The sequence below is a fragment of the Balaenoptera musculus genome, chromosome 12 (assembly GCF_009873245.2).
Source record: "Balaenoptera musculus isolate JJ_BM4_2016_0621 chromosome 12, mBalMus1.pri.v3, whole genome shotgun sequence".
Taxonomy (NCBI): Eukaryota; Metazoa; Chordata; class Mammalia; order Artiodactyla; family Balaenopteridae; genus Balaenoptera; species Balaenoptera musculus.
This window is the reverse complement of record NC_045796.1, coordinates 37,367,177-37,381,613: the sequence shown is the minus strand read 5'-3', so window position 1 is coordinate 37,381,613 and position 14,437 is coordinate 37,367,177.

Below are 14,437 nucleotides of genomic sequence, written 5' to 3'. Positions count from 1 at the left end.
TTTGATAGAGATTGCATTTAATCTGTAGTTTGCTTTGGGTAGTATAGTCATTTTCACAATATTAATTCTTCCAGTCCAAGAATATGGTATATTTCTCCATCTGTTTATGTCATCTTTGATTTCTTTCATCAGTGTTTTATAGTTTTCTGAGTATAAGTCTTTCACCTCCTTAGGCAGGTTTATTCCTAGGTATTTTATTCTTTTTGTTGCAGTGGTATATGGGAGTGTTTCTTTAATTTCTCTTTCTGATTATTTTGTTGTTGGTGTAGAGGAATGCCACAGATTTCTGTGCATTAATTTTGTATCCTGTAACCTTACCAAATTCACTGATTACTTCTAATAGTTTTCTGGTGGCATCTTCAGGATTTTCTATGTATAGTGTCATTTCATCGGCAAACAGTGACAGTTTTACTTCTTCTTTTCCAATTTGTATTCCTTTTATATCTTTTTCTTCTCTGATTGCTGTGGCTAGGACTTCCAAAACTATGTTGAATAAGAGTGGTGAGAGTGGACATCCTTGTCTTGTTCCTGATCTTAGTGGGTATGCTTTCAGTTTTTCACCATTGAGTATGATGTTTGCTGTGGGTTTGTCATATATGGCCTTTATTATGTTGAGGTAGGTTCCCTCTATGACCATTTTCTGGAGAGTTTTTATCATAAATTGGTGTTGAATTTTGTCAAAAGCTTTTTCTGCATCTATTGAGATGATCATATGGTTTTTATTCTTCAATTTGTTAATATGGTGTATCACATTGATTGATATGTGCATATTGAAGAATCTTTGCATCCGTGGGATAAATCCCACTTGATCATGGTGTATGATCCTTTTAATGTGCTGTTGGATTCTGTTTGCTAGTATTTTGTTCAGGATTTTTGCCTCTATGTTCATCAGTGATATTGGTCTATAATTTTCTTTTTTTGTGATATCTTTTTCTGGTTTTGGTATCAGGGTGATGGTGGCTTCAAAGAATGAATTTGGTAGTGTTTCTCTCTCTGCAACTTTTTGGAAGAGTTTGAGAAGGATTGGTGTTAGCTCTTCTCTAAATGTTTGATAGAATTCACCTGTGAAGCCATCTGGTCCTGGACTTTTGTTTGTTGGAAGATTTTTAATTACAGTTTCAATTTCATTACTTGTGATAGGTCTGTTTATATTTTTTAATTCTTCCTGGTTCAGTCTTGGAAAATTGTACCTTTCCAAGAATTTGTCCATTTCTTCGTGGTTGTCCATTTTATTGGCATATCGTTGTTTGTAGTAGTCTCTTATAATCCTTTGTATTTCTGCAGTGTCAGTTGTGATTTCTCCTTTTTCATTTCTAATTTTATTGATTTGTGTCCTCTCCCTTTTTTTCTTGATGAGTCTGGCTAAGGGTTTATCAATTTTGTTTATCTTCTCAAAGAACCAGATTTTAGTTTTATTGATCTTTTCTATTGTTTTCTTTGTTTCTATTTCATTTATTTCTGCTCTGATCTTTATGATTTCTTTCCTTCTACTGACTTTGGGTTTTCTTTGTTCTTCTTTCTCTAGTTGTTTTTAAGTGTAGGATTAGATTGTTTATTTGAGATTTTTCTTGTTTCTTGAGGTGAGATTGTATTCCTATAAACTTCCCTCTTACAACTGCTTTTGCTGCGTCCCATAGGTTTTGGGTCATCGTGTTTTCGTCATCATTTGTTTCTATGTATTTTTAAAATTTCTTCTTTGATTTCTTCAGTGATCTCTTGGTTATTTAGTAGCGCACTGTTTAGCCTCCATGTATTTGTGTTTTTTACAGTTTTTTCCCTGTAATTGATTTCCAATCTCATAGCACTGTGGTCAGAAAAGACGATTGTAAAATTTCAATTTTCTGAAATTTTCCGAGGCTTGATTTGTGACCCAAGATGTGATCTATCCTGGAGAATGTTCCATGAGCACTTGAGAAGAAATTGTATTCTGCCACTTTTGGGCAGAATGTTCTATAAATATCAATTAGATTTAGCTGGTCTATTGTTTTATTTAAAGCTTGTGTTTCCTTATTTGTTTTCTGTTTGGATGATCTGTCCATTGGTGTAAGTGGGGTGTTAAAGTCCCTTACTGTTATTGTGTTACTGTCGATTTCTCCTTTCATGGTTGTTAGCATTTGCCTTATGTTTTGAGGTGTTCCTATTTGGGTGCATAAATATTTATAATTGTTATATGTTCTTGTTGGATTGATCCTTTGATCATTATGTAGTGTCCCTCCTTATCTCTTGTAACAGTCTTTATTTTAAAGTCTATTTTATCTGATATGATAATTGCTACTCCAGCTTTCTTTTGATTTCCCTTTGCATGGAATATCTTTTTCCATCCCTTCACTTTCAGTCTGTATGTGTCCCTAGGTCTGATGTGGGTCTTTTGTAGGCAGCATATATATGGGTCTTGTTTTTGTATCCATTCAGCCAGTCTGTGTCTTTAGGTGGGGGCATTTAATCCATTTACATTCAAGGTTATTATTGATATGTATGTTCCTATTACCATTTTCTTAATTGTTTTGGGGTTTTTTTTTTTGTGGGTCTTTTTCTTCTCTTGTGTTTCCTGCTTAGAGAATTTCTTTAGCACTTGTTGTAAAGCTGGTTTGGTGGTGCTGAATTCTCTTAGCTTTTGCTAGTCTGAAAAGCTTTTGACTTCTCCATCAGATCTGAATGAGATCCTTGCTGGGTAGAGTAGTCTTGGTTGTAGGTTTTTCTCTCTCAACACTTTAAGTATATCCTGCCACTTCCTTCTGGCCTGCAGAGTTTCCGCTGAAAAATCAGCTGATAGGGCTTCCCTGGTGGCGCAGTGGTTGAGAACCTGCCTGCCAATGCAGGAGACACAGGTTCGAGCCCTGGCCTGGGAAGATCCCACATGCCGTGGAGCAACTGGGCCCGTGAGCCACAACTACTGAGCCTGCGCATCTGGAGCCTGTGCTCCGCAACAGGAGAGGCCACGACAGTGAGAGGCACGTGCACCGCGATGAAGAGTGGCCCCGCTTGCTACAACTAGAGAAAGCCCTCGCACAGAAACGGAGACCCAACACAGCAAGAAATTAATTAATTAATTAATTAATTTTTTTAAAAAATAGGAAAAAAAAATCAGCTGATAACCTTATGGGGATTCCTTTGTATGTTATTTTTTGTTTTTCCCTTGCTGCTTTTAATATTTTTTTCTTTGAATTTAATTTTTGTTAGTTTGATTAATATGTGTCTTGGTGTGTTTCTCCTAGGGTTTATCCTGAATGGGACTCTCTGTGCTTCCTGGACTTGGGTGACTATTTCCTTTCCCATGTTAAGGAAGTTTTCCACTATAATCTCTTCAAATATTTTCTCAGACCCTTTCTTTTTCTCTTCTTCTCCTGGGACCCCTATAATTTGAATGTTGGTGCATTTAGTGTTGTCCCAGAGGTCTCTGAGATTGTCTTCAATTCTTTTCATTCCATCAAGTCTTTATTAGATTTGGTGTGTGTTCTTTTGGAATCTGCACATATTCTTATTGTTGTTTGTTTAAGCCAGAAGTGGTCTTGTCTCTCAGCTCCCTCGCTCATCAGAGGCTGGTGGATGCCAGTTACTATTTAGTTGCTGGTAGGATGCTATTTGAGTGAACCACATCTGAGGACGCTGGTGCTAGTAAAGCATCTTTTCAGTTGAATAATGCAAGACAGCACATTTGGGGAGGTGAAAGGCATGCAGTGGTAGTTCAGAGGAAGACAAAGAGGAAACAGACCGCTGACTCTGGTGGGAACCAGGGTGGTATGTGGCATCCCTCACATAGAGACAAAGATCCCAGCAAATTACCACAATGCCAAACAGAGGGATGTGACAGACATAATGGAACCATGGCCCTACTTTGTGCAACAATTAAAAGAAAAATCATAGTATATGCATTGGTCGTTTTCAGACAAGAGAATTAAAAGACTTCTTTGGTTTTCCTTTAAAATGCATTTCAAAAATTCCTTACATGGAGATTTGGAGGATGCATACTTCCATAAAGCTGCAGCCATGATCTCAAGCTGTTGAGCTATTTCCTTTTAGGACTTAATTATTTCCCACTGCACCCTTACTAGTTAATTCCTCCAGCTCCTGAAAGGCTACCCGGAAATCTCCAAGTTGCTCACCCACCTCTTCCCCGTTAAATTCCAATTTTCTTCTCTGCAAACTTATCTGCAGCAAAAGGAGCCTCTCCATGCAGCTCTTTGGAGCTTGCCAGCCCTGCTTCTGCACTGTTGCTAAAAGGATGGATTACGGCCCTCCTTCTTTGCTGATTCACTTGGTTGCATATAGTTGCATAACATCAGCAAAGGAAGTGAGCACTTTATGTGCATGTTTTTGTGCAAATTCCCTCATCTGTTGCTTATTGTTATTTTAGTGGAAAAATAGGGAAGCAAGGGTAAGGTATACCTGGATTTTCTTCTGTGCTGCAAAGCTCTCAGATATTTTACAAAAACGCATTGCAGATGCTGAGGACTTTTTAGGCTATTGAATAAATTGTAAGAATATCCAGAGCTTGTTCTAAGCCACCTTTCCCTCTTCTTCTCCTGGAGACACCTCAGTTCTGAACTTGAGATCAAGCTGAAGAAAGATCAGGAAGCTTTAAATGTTACTTAGACAAAATACATACAAGATGCTTAGGCTCTGCCTTAGGAAACAGTGTTCTTTTAAACTATAAGTAAAAAGCTTGTGAAAGCATTTTATGAACAAAAGAATGTCTTTTATTTTAATATCTTATAATAATGAGAAATCACCTTTGGAAAAATCTGAGTCACGGCTTTGACAGTAAAGCACAAAGTATGTTCTTTGGACCTATAATGTCTCCCTGGCAATCCACAGGAAGGGCAAGATGCAAGAAGATTCACATTGATGCAGGGCTCCTCTCAAATGCTGGAAGTGGAAAACTGCATAAGATTTCTCAAAACAAAGCCTTGTGTTGTAAAACTCTGGGGTGGTCTTCCTCAGAACAGTCCACAAAAGGCCCAAGATGACTTTGCGACATAGTAAAACCTAAAAGAAAGGAAACCAAATAAAATCTGCAGAATCATTACATGGTAGGAAGCCAGTTTAAGGCTGGGAATTTAAGAGCTGTGACCTCTGGCCATCACTGATTCCGTCCTCTGCCCTGGAGACCCTGAGGCTTGTTCTATGTAACATTCCATTTCTAAGGTGCCTGATGAGACTCATTCATTCATTTATGTATTCAGTTTATTCAAGAAATGTCTACTTGAGCACCACCCTTTGAGTGCACTGTGCTATGTATCGTTGGATTTACAAAGGATAATAATCATAGCTAAGATTTATTGTGTTGCTACTAACCATTGTGGTGTTTTACATGTATTTCTCACTTGTTCTTTATAATCCCACCCTACAAAGTAGGTAGCATTATTGTTGTTGTTGTTATTGCTGTTATTATTATTTCAACTCACGGATGAAAAAACTGAGACTCAGATTGGCTGACTTGCCCAAGGACACATATCTATTAAGGGGTTTGTCTGGAACACAAATCTAGGTGATCTGACCCCAGAGCCCACGGTTTAACCATCACATAATATTAAACAGGGTCGTAACTGCCCTCAGGAACTTACGCTCTAGTGGAGGATACAGCATGTATACTTGGCTCTTGTCCAGGGCCAGCTATTGGGAGCCATAGCTCTAATTTCTGAGTCACTCTTCAATTATTTACTCTCTGATGTTTTCTGGGTTTGAGAGCAAAGCATAATTGCTCTTGACCATGGATATTTTACTACTGTATCTCTCTTGCACCCCCCATAGCTTGGGGACATTGTGGGAAATTATCCTAGGTTGACCCTACAGTTACTGCAATTTAAAATCATATCATAATTATATTCTATCTGTCTCCTACACCACCCTTGTCTGGAACCCAAATCTCTTTTCACTTAACTGTTCATATATTGTCTTAATCCAGTAAGGAGTCATTTTAAACTTGTAGTCATTTAAAACCAAAGTCATCTATCTTTGTCTTTATTCATTTAATCTTTACCATCCTTTTTGTATTCTGTATTCACATTCTTAACCCAATTGGTTGTCATGGCCCACTGTTTATCTCTAAGTTCATATCTTTTCCTCATCTGAGCTGTATTTCACCTCTACCATCTTCACCAGGGATACTAGCTGGGGGTCTACAGGGTGTGGGTGTAAGAGTGAACGTTGGGATGGTAGAAATCTGGTAAGTGAGAATGGGAATCAGAATCATCACATGATCCTGGGGAGTACAGAACTTTTAATTACTTTCTAATGAGAGTTCTTAGTTCATGCAGATGATGCTTTGTGGGTAACGCCTTGGATATCTCCTTGCAGAATTTCTGGGGTGGGGAGCTACAGCCTAGGGTAGTTTCCTAGGGGCTAAACTGGAGCCTAGGGAGCCTCACTGTGATTGATGTTCCTGAGGAATGGAGCCTGGACTGAATTCTGTGACTTCTGCGCTTCTAGGACGGATCAGTGAAACAACTAGAACACGGAGCGCTAAGGAACAAGGGAACTGGCATTATGAGGGAGGACTGTGCTCTGATAGAAGGCAGGGATCCAGGTAAAAATTTAGAGGCCACTGGCACTTCTAGAAAACCCAAATTTCAATTCCCAGTGAGCATGGTACTGGAGGAGGTTAGCATTTGTGTAGCCCTTGTGTGTTGAGGGGATATGATGGTGAACATCCTAGGTAGGAGCCTGCTGAGTGTGGGCAGAGGAACTAGGAGGACTCCAAGGACTCCAAGGGTCTTCAGCTCTTGAAGTTATCTCTGATCAGTTCTTAGTGTTTATGAAAACAATGGTTCATTAGACCTTGTTCAGTTACTCTACTACTATTTCCCAATCAAGAATTTCTCTTTCAATAGTTGTGATCTCTGTCTGCCTTTCTGAAGTTACAGAAGAATCTTACATGAGCCCTTTCAGATATGAACACCATAGAACACTTGCCTTTTCCATATTTGCATGTTATGTATTATCCTTTTATGGAACTCCTTGGTGATCCCTCCACACCTAATAGATATCATTTTAGCTTCATTTTCACTTCTGGAATTATTTTTTCACTTCCCTTGATTTAATATAATACTAATTTCAATGTACAAGGTATGTAATGTCACACAACCAAAAGAATATTAATAAAGAGTGATGACATTTGCCTGATAATGCCAAAAGATTATCATGTGCTAGATCAGAATTTATGCACAAATAAAATATCCTTAAAAATATATCCACCAACTCCCAACTCCAAACTCATGGGACCAGACTCTAGAAATGATTCTTGGTTTTAGCACATCCAGTGGCCCTAAGAGCAAGTAAAATGTGGATGAAAAATTGAAAAATTAAATATCTAAAATGAAAATGTTTTCCGTTTCCCTTTTAAGAAAATGCTTTGTTTAATTCATTGAAATGGGACAGGGAATTCCTATACTCAACAACCACAATCCTCCTAATTTTTTAAAGATGTTTCCTCTTATGATGAGGATCATCAGATCCAAGAAAGTCAAAACTAACCTACAGTTTATTACAAAAATAAGAATTGCCCAATGATCTCCCCACTTCCTCTCCTTTTGGTTTCTTTATGAATGAACTCTTTGGGGAGGAATGTTACAATGATGCTCTCAGATCTTGTGATAATATGGAACCAAACCACAGAATTAAAGTGTTCTCCAGTTCATAATCATTTTCCTCTTAAAATCTTAAAATTTTAGATCAAAACAATGGCTCTTTTGCACTCATTTAATAAAGGACAAAAAAATCTTAACAGTTTATGTTTTACTAGGAGAATTTAATTTTTACAAAGTTTTTTTTTAAGCTATGTTAAAAATTAGTCATTTTCAATCAGGGAGAAAAATAGATTCAATACAGCTTTACACAGATTCAGCAATTTGAGCAATTCAGTTGTTCAAACACCATGTAAATCCATGCAACTGAAGATGTACTCAGTGATAAAGTCCAGGTTACCATTATCACAGACACAATTTCTGAAAAGAAGTATCTGTGGACATAAAATGAATGTTACGACATTCATTAAGTCCTCTTTTCCCCCTTGATAGTCAACTTCTAGCAATCTTTCAAGTGGATGTTAGTAACCTGTATCAGTAGCAAGAAACTCACAGCAGTGAATAATTACAGTAAATGTTTTGATCAATCACATACACAGTAATTTGAAAATAGGTGTTTAAATTAAATGATTAAATCATAACTAACTGCTAGAATCAGTAAATGGTTCTAGTATAATTGGTGGATGGTTTAATTACTATTGGTTCAATTACAATATTTAACACCTAAAAATATCAAATAAAATTGTTCTGTTTTAGGTCTCGTGTGAAAAGTAGGACATGAGCAAAGGATACAATACATCCACCTAGTCAGGAATATAAGTATCAATATGGCAAACTTCCTTTAGTCGATTCTTTTGTGCCAACAGGAAGCTTTAGGTTAAAAGAATTGGCTCTTGCTAGTTAGGATTTGCTTCAAGTTCTTGCAGAAATTCTTCAGTGTTTACATAGAATAATACCCATTTGTTTCTGGTACTACAGTAATTTGATATTTAGGGACATACTTAACAGCAATGACCATACCAGCCCTTACGTATGCATGGTGATTTTCCCTTTTCCTGTAGCCTTCTTCAACACTCTTACTCTCTTCTTGTTACATTTCCATCAGTTAAGCATCTATGTATTTAATAGGATACTCTCCCCTAGCATGCTGGTAACTGAGAGCAACAAAAGATGTTTACAGAGAATTTTTCTAAAAAGAAGATAAAATTCAGCTCCACTAAGTTATTAAGCACACACTACATGCCCAGCGCTAATACAGATGCTGAGGAAACTAGGATGGATAAGACAGAGCTCCTGCCCTCAAGTAGTTCACCAAATGGAAGTGTAGATCTTTACACAATGGTGTGAGAAACTCTAAAATAGTTTTAAGGTCCTAGTTTTATGAAACAATAATTGAAAAGACTGTTTATTCCATTAAAAGTATTTGGAGAAGTTTCACAAAGGAAGGGACATCTCGTAGCATCTCAGGATTGAAAGGAAGGTCAATCCTAGTACAGAGGCAACCATGGGCCCAATCTCATAGAACCAGAAAGTTAAAAAAAAAATAAAGCAAGAGACATACTTTAGATTGTCCACTTTTATTTTGCCAAGAGTGAATATTAAAACAAAAAATCAGGCAATTAGCTAGGATCTATTGCTTTCATTATCTATTGCTACAGAACAAACTACCCCAAAACCTAATGGCTCACAACAACAGCAATTTATTATTTCTCACAATTCTGTAGGTTGTCTGAGAATGCATACTTCACATGGTTTCAGCTGGAAGTGCTGGAAAAGCAGCCTCATTTACATGTCAGCTTGGCAGTTAGCAGGGGCTGTCAGCCCAGGGCATTGCTTCTCCTCCACATGGACCTCTCCACCTGGCTACTCGGGCTTCCTCACTAGACAGTACTGGGTTCCAAGAGGAAGCAGGCTATTAAATGAGAGCAAAAGCTACAGATCTCGGGCTTCCCTGGTGGCGCAGTGGTTGAGAATCTGCCTGCCAATGCAGGGGACACGTGTTCGAGCCCTGGTCTGGGAAGATCCTATATGCCGCGGAGCAGCTGGGCCCGTGAGCCACAACTGCTGAGCCTGTGCGTCTGGAGCCTGTGCTCCGCAACAAGAGAGGCCGCGATAGTGAGAGGCCCGCGCACCGCGATGAAGAGTGGCCCCCGCTCTCCGCAACTGGAGAAAGCCCTCACACAGAAACGAAGACCCAACACAGCCAAAAATAAATAAATAAATAAGTAATTATTTAAAAAAAAAAAAAAAAAGCTACAGATCTCTTAAATCCAAGTCTTGGAAGTTAAACAGCATCACTTCTGCTGTGTTCCGTTACTGAATATAGGTCATAGGGCCAGGCCAGATTTAAGGGGATGCAAAACAGATTCTACCTTTGATGGAAGAGTGACAAAGTCTACACTGAAAAAGGTCATGTGGAATGGGCAATGTGGCCATGTTTGGAAATACTATTTACCATCCCTCATTTTAAAAAAAGAAAGGACATTTTGACACTGATATATTTAGAAGGACATAATCTCAGACTAAAGGTAGACCATTTAAATCGAATAAATCTAGCTTAATGAAAAACCTAGCATGTTGCTTATATGTTTCTCTATTTACTAAATACCAGAGATAACTTTATCAAGAACAGCCCTGATTCAAAGACCAGCCAAGGTTTGGAGACCAATTATTTAGCCAGCAGCTTTCATACCTACTTAATAACATTTTCACAACTCAGTGAGCACATGTACATACATCAAACAAATCAAGTTTCACAAATGTTGTACTTTGAATAATTTCTCTTCTACATTTTCTGTTTCATTTAAAAATTATACTGTTAATATCCTACTAAATTAATTTCAGCATCTAATATTTGGGAAATATCCATGGCTTGGTAAAAACCATTCCCTCCACATTCTTTCTCTTTTGAATACCTTGAGTAATGACAGTAAGACTGTCTTTCAAGACAATCTTTATTATCAAGAACAGTTCTTTTTGTTAGAAAATCATTCTTTTAATTTAGGTTAAACTTGCTTCCTTAAGGCTTTCGTACATTCTCCTTTGGGCCCAAGTTCAACCTTTCTTCCACCTGAGAGAACTTCCACTATCTGGGGACAGCTATCATATCCCTCAAGTCAGCCTGTCCTTGAGCCAGTTTACTCCTTGTTCTTTCATCTTATCCTCAGAGACCAGCATCTTCAGTTCCACAGGGAAGTGGGTAAGAGAGTGAGCCCTACAGTCAGTTTGCCTAGATTTGAATCTTGGCTTCATCTTTTATTAGTTGTCTGGCTTTGTGTAAGTCACTCAATTTTCCAGAGCCTTGATCTCCTCATGTGTAAACTGGAGGATAATTATCATGCCTAGATCCTAAGGGACTAGGAAGGTTAAATTAAAGAATGTAAGTAAAATGCTTGGCACGATACTTGGCATGTATCAAATGTTCAGAAGTTATTAGATACTATTTTTATAGTTACCACTCTTTAGTTTGTCTATATTCCATTCAAGATGAAACATTTAAAATAAAACATCATATACTGTGCATTTATATTATATATCATATGACCATATGAAATATATAGTGGATACGTAGCATTCAATGCTTCCAGCATCATCTGTTAAGTGCAGTATGAAAAAAGGATATTCCTTTCCTGAATAAGCATACTATGCTTCTGTTAGAGCAGATTAAAGTGGCATAACTTTCATAGTTGCCACTTTTTGTTTTTACTCAAATTGCACTAACTGGTGTCTATAATCCATTAATTGTTTTTCACACATGTTTCTGCTAAGACAAGTCTCCACCCTCCTATATTTGGGCATTTGTCTTTGGAGGCCCTGTTCAATTTTACCTTGTTAGAGTCAGACTACTGTTCAAATCTGTTAAATAATGTTATATTCTAATCCTGCTGTCCAGTGAATTACAAAACTTTTGATCTCCCTGTCATCAGTGGAGACTATGAGGCTATCCTCTGTATTTCCATCTAAGACATAGATAAATATGCTAAGAGGAACAGAATCCATTCAGAGCTCCCACAACATGGCACCAGAAACACCCATCAAGACACCCAATGATCAGTCAGGATTCTTTACATCCAGTATTTTGACCAGTTGCTGTCATCTAAATGGCCTGGTGACCAAACCACAGATCTCTTTTCCTCTCATTTTATAGGCTCTAATGAAAGATCTATGGAAGTTTTTTAGAGCTCAGTTATACTACACTCATTTCCACACTTCCTTGAAATAACATTCTGGTAATAACCCCATCAACAAAAGAAATTGATCACCTAACATGTATCTAAATGCCAGCTTGACACTTCCACTTTTATGTCTAAGAGACATTTCAATATTTATATTTCTGTATTAGTTAGGTTAATTCTAGGAGGAGAAGGAAGAGGTAGAAGAGAAGAATAAGAAACCCAAAACATCAGCAGCTTAACACAGTAGAATTTTTTGGCTGGTTCAAGTAACTGTTTAATGCACCTGTTCCTGGGTTGTTGGGGAGCTTTCTTCCATGTGGTGATTCAGGGAACCAAGATCATTAATGCGTGTGGCTCATTATTCCCTAGGACTTCAATGTCCTCTGCATCCAGCTGAGAAAATAGAAAGAGAATCTGGAGAAGGCACATCTATTCCATAAAAGCCTTGGCCAATGAGAGATACAATCATTTCTACTTACATTGTATTGGTGAGACTTGTCACATGGCACAGGGGATTGTGAAAGGTGGGCTCTGGCTGGGCAGCTGCTTTGCTAATACAACTCTGCTCTATGGAAGGAGGGCAGATTTTGTGGACCGTGAGCTATCTCTGCCACAGTGTTAAAACAGACTCTTAATTGTGCCACTCAAACCTACTCTTTTTTCATTGTTCCCATCTCAGTAAATGGTACCTCCATTTCACCCAGTTGCTTTGGCAAAACCCCTTGGAAATATCCTTGATTCTGCCCTCCCTCTCATTCTGCAGATCAAATCTACCATCAAATCCTGCTGACCATACTGTCATGACATATCCAGAATATGAGCATCTTTCACTCTTTCTGCTGTTAAACTCCTACTCTGAACCAATATTGATACATTATTATTAACTGAGCTCCATACATTATTTGTATTTTCCCCTAATGTAATTTTTCTGTTCCAGAATACCATCCAAGAGACCATATTACCTTTATTCATTTTGCTTCTTTAAGTGTCCCTGGACTGTGACAATTTCTCAGACTTTGTCTGTGATGACCTTGACAGTCTGAGTAGTACTGGTCATGTATTTTGTAGAATATCCCTCAGTTGGGATTTGTTGGGTGTTTTTCTCATGATTAGACTGAGGTTATTGATTTGGGAGAAAGACCAGAGAGGTAAGGTGCCATTCTCAACAAATCATATGAAGGACTCGTGCTATCAACATGACTTAACACTGATGATGTTAATCTTGATAACCTGGCTAGGGTGGTGTGTACCAGGTTTCTCTTTACTGTAATCTTTGGAAGCAAGTCACTAAGTGTAGCCCACGTTTAAAGAATGGGGTGTTACGTTCCATCTCCTTGAGGGCAGAGTATCTATACAAATTATTGGAATTCTTCTGTATAAGTTCGTCTCCCCCCCAATTTATTTATTTATGCAATCATGTGTTTAGACTATGGGCTGATGGATATTTATTATATATTTTGCCTTATATTGCCAATGCTACTTTATGTATTTTGATCCATGAGTTGTACCATCTTTGGTCTTTGAATTCTCTTTCAGTAGACCCCTATGTCCCTCCGAGATACTCATGCCATTTTGTTTGAGCACTTCCTCATTTTCTGATATACAAGATGACTGAGGTTGTCTTGTATATTCCCTAACCAAGCCTTAGGACCAGTCATTTCTTACTGATTCATTTCATTGGAGAAGAGTATTAGAAACCAAGATCTGGGTGGAGGTTTTACTTGCTGATATTGGGATATAACTGCTTCTCGCCCCTCTTAGCAGACAGATCTGGGAAACAAATGTATGTATACTAGCTATATATACACACATTTCTATAATTATTTGTATATGGATCCTACAGTATCTATATTAAGCTAACCATGAGTTCATAATCATGTCTCCAGCTCCAATCCAGTACCTCATCGTTCATTCTAGCCTTGAATGTGGTAATTTTAAAGCTTAGACTGTTACAATTGTGTGAGATTGACTGATAAGAGAAAAGGCTAGTTAGGGGCTTCACTAGGCAAAGTGAGAGACTTTGAAGTATTATTTTGAACAATCTCTGGAGGTGCAATGAAAGGAGCTGAAGCAAAAGTAGGATGACTTACTGACTGCATCTAACATGGCAGTGGCAGACATTAAATGCCCACTGTATGCATTGGCATTAGACAAAGAACTAGGGTAGATTCAACATTATACACCTTACCTTCTCTCCCATTTATATATTGAACAAATATCTGTTGACAGCCCACTACGGAGTAGGCACAGAACTGTGCTCCCGGCCTGCAGTGGTGAACAAAGCAGACATGCTCCTTGCCCCTGGGGTACTAAACCGTAAATGAGGACAGAGAGAGGCAGTAAACAAATAAATACATGTATAAGTATATGGTTGCAAACCATGCTGTGGGCTATGAAGGAAGAGAATATGAGTGAGATTAAAGGAGAAGACAAATTTGGACATGCAACCTGTTTGTTTCCCCTGAGAACAGGGAGGAAAGCTTCAATTTTAACAAAAAAAAAGATTTAGATTTGGGCATTTCTAACGATAAAGGATGCTAAATGTTGGAGTGCTTTACTAAAGAGGAGGAGGGTCCTTTCTACTCTGCCTTTTTGAGAAAGGCTAATTGGCAGAGATGTATGCGTTCCTTCATTAATCCTTTTATTACAAGTCGTTTTCAGTTCTGCATTTCCCGGATGGGGGAGGGGCCCAGATGCTACTCTGGTGCCTGGGTTCTTCATGTGGTTTGTCTGAAGAAA